The 9,617-nt window shown below is 35.4% G+C and overlaps 1 pseudogene; it reads right to left on the minus strand.

The window, feature by feature from the left end:
* Positions 1-4,478: 4,478 nt before the first annotated feature.
* LOC113198082 (exonuclease 1-like) lies at positions 4,479-8,698 on the minus strand (annotated as a pseudogene).
* Positions 8,699-9,617: the final 919 nt, after the last annotated feature.

A 9,617-nucleotide genomic window follows, 5' to 3' on the forward strand; every position in this document is an offset into this window, starting at 1 on the left:
AAAGATTTTCTCACATTCTATCAGTTGTCTCTTCACTCTGCTATATCCTTTGTTATGTAGAAGATTTTAATTTGACGCCATCCATTTATTGATTATATGGAAGAAAAAAAGACCCAGAATAGCTAAGGCAATCCTGAGCATAAAGAGCAATGCTGAAGGCATCACAGTTCCTCATTTTGAATTATTCTACAGAGCCATAGCAACAAAAACTGCATGGTACTAGCATAAAAACAAACAAGTAGATCAATGAAACAGATAAAAGACACATAAATAAACACATACACCTACTATCATTTGATTTTTGACAAAAGTGTCAAAAGTATACATTGTAGAAAAGATAGCCTCTTTAGTAAGTGGTGCTGGGAAAACTAAATAGTTAATATATAGAAGACTGAAATTAGATCTCTGTACAAAGTTCACTCGAAGCATATCTAAGACTAAATATAAGACAAGGCACTTTGCAGTTATTAGAAGAAAAAATAGGGACAACACTTCAAAATAAATGTAAGGCAAAGACTTCCTGAATAGGATCCTGACAGTTCAGGATCCTTTAAATTTTAACTTTGTACTAGCATTTCAGTCATTGAATCAGAAATTGATGGAAAATAATAATCAAGAAAATTAAGAGTAAATTTTTTTATTTTACCATGTTAAGCAAAACTGCTGAAGAATTTTTATTACAATTTAGTGATTAAATCTTATCTTGATTAATTAAAACTTTACCTCTAGTAATGCAAGCATTATATTTATTAAGCAAAATTACAGTCCCCCAGTATGTATAGCTTGAGCTTAATTAAATGATAAATGCACTCCCTCTCTAATTATAAAAGATATGGAAAGGGGAAAACTGAACTTCTAATGCTATTGGTGATAATAATATTTAATAATTAATAAGAAGTTTCTTGAATAGACCTTCCAGCTAATACATGATTGGTGTTAGTGTGGTATAATGGTTAGGAATGTGCTCTCTGAGACACACTGTTTGGATTTAAATCTAGGCTTTTCCAGGTACCAGATATGTGATTTTTGAGAAGTTCTTTTAACCTCTCTGCTTTCATTGCTTTACTTCTCAAATGAGAATAGTAGTAGATTCTAACTCCTGGAGAATTAAATAAGTTGATAAGAATATTTAGAACCACTCAATAATAAAACTTGAATATAAAACATACTTTGAAAATGTAGAATTGATACCCAGCTCAAGAACTATTTTCTAATTACTTATTTATACTTTTAGGGCATTTTTGAAAAGTTTCCTCAAGTGGATTTTCCTTTCTAGAAGTGGACTTTATGCTTATCTTATAATGCTAGTGGCTCCTTAGCAACCAGTACTTTAAAAAAAATGTTTTGTAAAGTAGTCTGTCAGTTTGAAATCATTAGGTATTCCTCCTAGAAGTCAAAGATCACATTCAAAGTAAATTATATGCATGTTTCCTAAAAGTGTTAATGTGCTAATCTGTTGGTTCCCTGATCTAGGCAAAATGCCATAGTATTCCACATGAGCAAAATATCATGGTTCTTGAATATTTCATATAAATAATACCCACTGTGTTTTCACATTTCTGAGTGTTATGCTTCCCCATTAAAGTCAACAAGCTGGAACTGGCATTGGGATCAGAATGATTTCACTTCAAATTACAACTCTAACTCCTTCTAATAAGGAAGAGTGGGCTGATTAGGCTATTAATCCTTTCACTCTAGTATACATTTTGATTCTGCATCAGAACAATGAAACCATTACATTTTGAGCTTTTGCCCTTGGGAAATATCTCTAAATATTTCTAGGGTTCAAGGATGGTACAACTGAATATTCAGTGAAAAGGAGGAGCCATCCTTCAGCTAGTGAAATAATTCTTTTGATGGGGTAGGAACAGGATGAGGAAGAGACAGGGAATGAAGTGAAAAGTCATTTTGGTTACTGAGTGGAGGGAAGGCTCCATACTCGAGAAAGGTTATGAGGAGGGTGAGTACTCTTAATAGGAAATAAGAATATGCACCTTCCCTCTTTCATGGCTCAGTGTCTTACTGCACTTTTACAAGCTGATTGCTTTTACTTCTCAAAATAATATTGACATTTTGGTCTTCGTTGAAATCAGGAGAAACTAAAAGATACAAAATTTGATATAATTCTACCCTTTTTCTCTTTCCAGTCATAAATAAATAACTACAAGTGAATATGCTCTAGTTTTTTTTGTGTGTGTATGTATTTTTTATCTCTTTTTTTCTTTCTCTCTCTCTCTCTCTCTCTCTCTCTCTCTCTCTGTATGGCCTTCCTTTTTATTTTGTCCAAAAGCAACCCACCTCTTAAAAATAATAATGATAATTCATGCCCAATTTGGTTTACAAGGTATTTGGGTAGCATGACACTACATGTTGCATGTGAGGGTTAACAGCAGACATGCCCATGTGCCCATACTTGGCCAATTAAATCACCTTTGGTTCAAATGTACTGTAGTACTCTATAATCTGAAACTTGCCATAATTGATATGCTAGCCTTTCACCTCAGGGCCTGTGCATAAGCAACTACCTTTTTTTTTTTTTTTTTGCTTTTTCCTCAGTAGGAAAGCCCCATATTCCTTGAGGCCTCATATGATTGTATTTTTTCCCCAACTTTGTCAATAGTGCCATCTCCTCTAGGAGAAAGTCATTAAGTTTTAGGAAAAAGGGCTAACTCTCATTTATGGTGTGTGGTACCTCTAGTAGGTGACTCATATAAATTGTCTTAGCTTTAGGGCTAATTCTTTCTGTCTTCCTGAATCATTTACCTTATACTTGATGTAAATGTGGAGGGGTGACTTGGTGGTACAAATTATTTACAAGCTACTAAAAAATTGGTGTCAAAAGCTCCTATCCCAGTAGGTTCAGTGTTCTTACGCTATTCCCTCCAAAGTATCTTGAACACCAATGATCTTTATTTAACATAATGTTCAACTATGTCTTATTTTAATTATAAATTCAGCATATACTTTTGAAGAAAATTTGAAAAAATACTCCAAAGCAAGGAGAAGCAAATAATAATCACTCATAATCTGAATATTCAGAGATAATACCCTTTAATATTTTATTTTTCCACCATTTCTTTCATATATCCTTCTTTTATATCTAAGTTAATTGAAGTAAATTGAAGCTTCACAGTTAGCTATGATTTTTCTCTTCTAATTCTGTTCAGTTAGCACTACATGGTGAGCATTTATGAAGACATAAAGTACTCTTCAAAAGCACGACTTTAAAAGGTTGTCCATTTTCTGACTTTAAGATTTGTACTATGACTCAGGTTTTCTGTTCTCAGCATTAAATATGAGGTGAGTTCAAGTGGATCACTCTTAGTAACAAGGCTGGAATAAAGTTCTGTCTTTCTCAGCTCCTTTCACCACACCTTGTAAGGAGGCAGCTTGGATTGTAAAATGGAGATAGGCAACACCAGAGCACCCAATCACAGTCACATTGGTATGTTCGCAATTGCCTTAATGACCAGTGCAGTCAGAAAATGAAAGGGCCTCACTTGGTCCCCACAGACAGGTTGCAAAGAGTAGAATCCCACAAAGCCCTCATCATTTAGACAATTCAAGCTCTCCCTACCTCATCTCCACCAGTTCTCCATCCATCACTGTGCTGGCCCACCAGTCTTCCAGAACACCTCATGCATCCTCCTCCCTCCCCACACTTATTTTTCCCCACATTTTTTATTGGTGCTTTATATTTGCACATACTGATGGGATTTGTTGTTACATATTCACACACACACACACACACACACACACACGCACACAATACACAATATAACAATATAATTTGGTCAATACCACTCTCCAGCTCTTCCCACCTTCTTCCACTTCTCTCACTCCTTGGTCCTTTTCCATTACTTATTTTCACAAGATCTACCTCCTTCTTTCTTTTCCTTTTACCTCTCAAGCTTCTGCAGATTTTTAAACAATGACCCTTAATCTTCTGAGTTTGACTTATTTTGTTTAACATAATGGTCTCTAGTTCTGTCCAGTTTTCTGCAAATGTTTCCTTTGTCTTTATGACTGAATAAAACTCCAATATACCACATTTTCTTTCTGTTCATTGGCTTACGGACACCTAGACTAGTTCCATAGTTTGATTACTGTGAATTGTGCTGCTATAAACATTGGTATGCATGTATCACAGTAGTATTATAACTTTAATTCTTCAGGATGGGTACTGAGGAATTATATACTGGGTCATTTTTGGTGGCTCCATGAATAACCTTTTGAGGAAACTCCATGCTGATTTTCATAGTGGTTGTACTAATTTACAACCCCACCAACAATGTAAAAGTGGTCCTTTTTTTCTTCACATCTTCTCCAGCATTTATTATTATTATATTTTTAATGACTGCCAATTGACTGGTTTGAGATGAAATCTCAGTGTAGTTTATAAGTGTCATTGACTTAAAAACAAGTCTTTCAGGCTGGTAACTGTATCATCTTCAAAAGGGAGTTCATATTGATAAGATTCAAAGAGACTGAGACTCTTCATCAGTAAACACGGTCACATTATTTGAAACCTGATCACTTGAATTATGTGGTACCTTTGTATCAACCAACTTCTGGCCTCCTAGGGCTAGACAACCTGACTCAATGAGATTAGTTACTTTATCTGTGACAGCAGTTTCATCTAGAAGCTTGCTACTCCCTTTCTTGGATACACAATCAGCATAATCCAGAAAACAGCAAAAAACAAAACAAAACAAAATAAAACACCGAAACAAAACAAAACCTTTTTCTGATCATTGAAACTGCACCTGCATTACTGTTGTTTTGTTTTGTTTTTTCTCTGTAAAAATGTTGTAAATTTAATTTTGGTCTGAGGTGGTGTGTTTAAGTCTTTTGTATGAGTAGGCCTATATTCCAGGGCAATCACAAACATTACATAAGAGTTCAATGATTCATTATTTTCGAGCTATTTTTCTTGATCTTTGTAAACAAGAGAGAATACTGATTCAATAGATCATCTTCTGACAGCTCTTCACTTCTCGGTCTTTTCACCATGGATGACTTCGTTGGGAGACTTAAACATTTAGTACTAATCATTTGTTTAATGCCCACAGTACTTACTTGGATTTTTCTTCAATTGTGTAGTATCTGGAACAATATCCAACTTGAGTCTAGGGCAATAATTCCTATGCAGATGCTACTAACAGTAGATGACTTTTGCCATGTTTTTGGCTTTCAAGTATGACTTCTTGATAGGTCAGACACAGCAATGTCTGGATTGTAGTTGTCTATCTGTTCAAAAATATCTATCTCCTATTTCTGTGAGCTATTTGAAGAGCTACTGAGTCGTCAACATATCACCCAACGTAATTAGTGTTTCAGATCAATGTCATCTTTGGAGTCATTCAAAATGACAGGTTTCCTTTTGATGTGATCAAAAACTAGTTGAAAAAGGAAAGTATTGTTGGCTCAAATAAATCCTTTGATGTAATCCTCTATTTATCTTGAAACAGAGGATTACATCAAAGGACATTATCTTGAGATAATGTTCAATTTTCTTGATAATCTTTATGTCTCGATTATTGTTCATATGAGTACTGTTCTTTAAATTTAGTTTTTATTCTAATTTGTTATATAGCAGAATGCATTACAATTCATATTACACCTGTAGAGCAAAATTTTTCATATTTCTGGTCGTATACAAAGTATATTCACACCATTCGTGCCTTCATACATGTACTTAGGGTAATGATATCCATTTCATTCCACCATCTTTTCTGCTCTCATGTGCTCTCCCTTTGCCTCCAAGTTCTTTTCCCTATCTAGAGTTCATCTAATCCTCCCATGCCCCCCCTCCCAACCTCACTATGAATCATCCTCCTTGTATCAGAGTAAACATTCAGCATTTGGTTTTTTGGGATTGACTAACTTCAGCTAACATTATATTCTCCAATTCCATCCATTTACCTGCAAATGCCATGATTTTATTCTCTTTAATAGCTAAGTAATGTTCCATTGTGTATATATACCACATTTTCTTTATCCATTCATCTACAGAAGGACATCAAGATTGGTTTCACAGTATGGCTATTGCGAATTGTGCTGCTATAAACATTGATGTGGCTGTGTCCCTGTAGTATGCTGTTTTTAAGTCCTTTGGGTATAGACCAAGAAGTGGGATAGCTGGGTCAAATGGTTGTTCCATTCCCAGTTTTCCAAGAAATCTCCATACTGCTTTCCATATTGGTTGCACCAATTTGCAGGCCCACCAGCAATGTATGAGTATGCCTTTTCCCCCACTTCCTCCCCAACATTTATTGTTGTTTGTGTTCTTAATAGCTACCATTCTGACTGGAGTGAGATGAAATCTTAGAGTAGTTTTGATTTGCATTTCTCCAGTTGCTAGAGATGTTGAACATTTTTTCATATATTTGTTGATACATTGTGTATCATCTTCTGAGAAGTGTCTGTTCAGTTCCTTGGCCCATTTATTGATTGGATTATTTGGGTTTTTTTTTTGGTGTTAAGGTTTTTGAGTTCTTTATATACCCTAGAAATTAGTGCCCTATCTGATGTGTGAGCGAATGGTAAAAATTTGCTCCCAAGATGTAGGCTCTCTATTTACTTCACTATTTCTTTTGCTGAGAAGAAGCTTTTTAGTTTGAATCCATCCCATTTATTGATTCTTGATTTTAATTCTTGCTATAAGAGTCTTATTAAGAAAGTTGGGGCCTAATCCCACATGATTAGGTTGAATTAGGTCCTCAAATCACTTTGAGTTGAGTTTTGTGCTTGATGAGATATAGGATTTAATTTTATTTTGTTGCATATGGATTTCCAGTTTTCCCAGCACCATTTATTGAAGAGGCTATCTTTTCTCCAATGTATGTTTTGGGCACCTTTGTCTAATATAAGATAACTGTAATTATGTGGGTTGGTCTCTGTGTCCTCTATTTTGTACCATTGGTCTATCAGTGCCAATAACATGCTGTTTTTTTTTAAATTTTTTTTAGTTGTTGATGGACTTTATTGTCTTTATTATTACGTGGTGCTGAGGATCAAACCAAGTGCCTCATGCCTGCTAGGCAAGCATGCAACCACTGAGCCACAACCCCAGCCCTACCATGCTGTTTTTGTCACTATTGCTCTGTAGTATAGTTTAAGATCTGGTATAGTGATGCCACCTGCTTCATTCTTCTTGCTAAAAAGAATGCTAATTCTCCTACTTTTCCAGATAAATTTCATGACTGCTTTATCTATTTCTATGAGAAATGTCATTGGGATTTTGATTGGAATTGCATTATATCTGTATAGTGCTTTTGGTAATATGGTCATTTTGACAATAGTAATTCTGCCTATCCAAGAGCAAGGTAGATCTTTTCATATTCTAAGATCTTCTTTGATTTCTTTCTTTAGTGTTCTATAGTTTTCATTGTAGAGGTCTTTCACCTCTTTCATTAGGATGATTCCCAAGTATTTTATTTATTAACTTATTTATTTATTGAGGCTATTGTAAATGGGGTAGTTTTCCTTGTTTCCCTTTCAGAGGATTTGTCACTGATATATAGAAAAGCCTTTGATTTATGGGAGTTGATTTTATATCCTACTACTTTGCTGAATTCATTTACTAGTTCTAAAAGTTTTCTGGTGGAATTTTGTGAGTCTTTTATGTATAGAATCCTATCATCAACAAATAGTGCTAATTTGAGTTCTTCTTTTCATATCTGTATCCCTTTAATTCTTTCATCTGTCTAATTGCTCTGGCCAGTGTTTCAAGAACTATGTTAAATGGAATTGGTGAGAGAGGGCATCCCTGTCTTGTTCCAGTTATTAGAGGGAATGCTTTCAATCTTTCTCCATTTAGAATGATGTTGGCCTGTAGCTTAGCATGGATAGCTTTTATGATGTTGAGATATGCTCCTGTTATTCCTAGTTTTTCTAGTGTTTTGAACATGAAAGTGTGCTGTATTTTGTTGAATGCTTTTTCTTCATCTATTGAGATGAACATATGATCAGTCTGAGTATTTGCATTCATTTGCTAAACCAATCCCGCACAATGACAAGAGATAGTCACAACTTGAAAGAATGCAAATGTAATAGAACTTCTTTTCTGCACATACATCCCCAAGCTGTCCGCAAATGCCTAGCTGAGCCTGATCAATTTCTATTCCATTTCCAAACTGAACCATTTTAAAAATCACCTTCTTATAGCCCAAAGCTGGGTCAGAGTTTTCTATTATTATAGCTTGCACAATGTCAGCTTTGTCAAAGATAGGCCAACTATGCATCAGCTTCATATGGAGCCATGAGACAATCTACCCCCTGAGAGTGTGCTGCCTTAATTACTTTGTGAGCCATGGCATGTGTGATATTGATAGAACGGATGAAACATTCTCAGGCTTCTGTGACTTTCCCTTCGTGGAGAAGCTGCTTTCCCTTAAGAAGTTCTGCTTTTTATCTTTCTGTTCTAGACCTCTCTATTTCCTTTTTTAGAAGGTAAAGTACATGCATCAAATACAAGAATAGGTGACCCTATGAGATAGTAACATATTTACAAATTTCACACAAAATCTATGTATCTATCAGTAGGTTCCCATTGGAGTAGCTTTTCAGCACACGCAATAGCTCCTTCGTGAAGCTGACAATAGGTATTCACAAGTATTAGCTTCCATTTATACTTCCTTATATGGATGGGCTCAGAAGCTTCTCTGATAAATTGTAGTAATTCTTGTATCTGCATAGCGCCCCCACCAATTTAACCTATTGCTACCCTATTAGAGATCTTATGCTCTAGTCCAGTCATTTTCAAATTTCAGAAGGTGGCAGATTTTTAACTCCCCTCCAGTGACTGAGTCACTAGTTTTGGACTGTGATGGGATATTCTGAATTTAAACACCCTGGTGATCTGGATGCAGGTGGTCAAATTACAGCTTCAGATCATTAGTCTCCTATCTCTCAGGTAATATCTCTAATAAGGGTTGTTGCTCACACTGAGGAAAATGAAAGTGACATACATTTTGTGAAACTTAGGTAAGTTTCTCCTAAGTCAGATAAATAGCCTCCAGTAAACATTTCCTCTTTGGCACAGTAGGGATGTGGCACTCAAGGAGATCACTGGTGGCACCCAGGAAACAGTACCAGCAACAACTTCAGTACTTTATCCTGTCTCTAGAGGATGTGCAGCCATGGGTGCAAGCCCACTCCAGACTCCGCATTTCTTTTGGCTTGGGCCAGTGGAAAAAAGGCCAAGGATGCAGAACACAGGTAACCTGGATATAGTCGCAAACAGAGGACAGGCCCTTCATGTATTTTGATTTTTATTTCCCTAATTGCTAATGATGCTGAACATGTTTTTATATATTTTTTCCCATTTGTATTTATTCTTATGAGAAGTATCTGTTTAATTTGTTTGCCCAATTATTAATTGGGTTCTTTGACTTTTTTTGGTGTAAAGTTTTCTGAATTCTTTATATATTCCAGATATTATTTCTCTGTCAGAAGAGTAGCTAGCAAAGATTTTCTCCCATTCTGTAAGTTCTCTCATCACATTCCTATTTTTTTCCTTTATTATGCAGAAACTTTTTAATTTGGTGCCATCTCATTTACTAACTTTTGGCAATATTTCCTGATTTTTAGGGGTCCTATTGAGAAAGTTGTTG

Source organism: Urocitellus parryii, chromosome 8, assembly GCF_045843805.1.
Source record: "Urocitellus parryii isolate mUroPar1 chromosome 8, mUroPar1.hap1, whole genome shotgun sequence".
Classification (NCBI taxonomy): domain Eukaryota; kingdom Metazoa; phylum Chordata; class Mammalia; order Rodentia; family Sciuridae; genus Urocitellus; species Urocitellus parryii.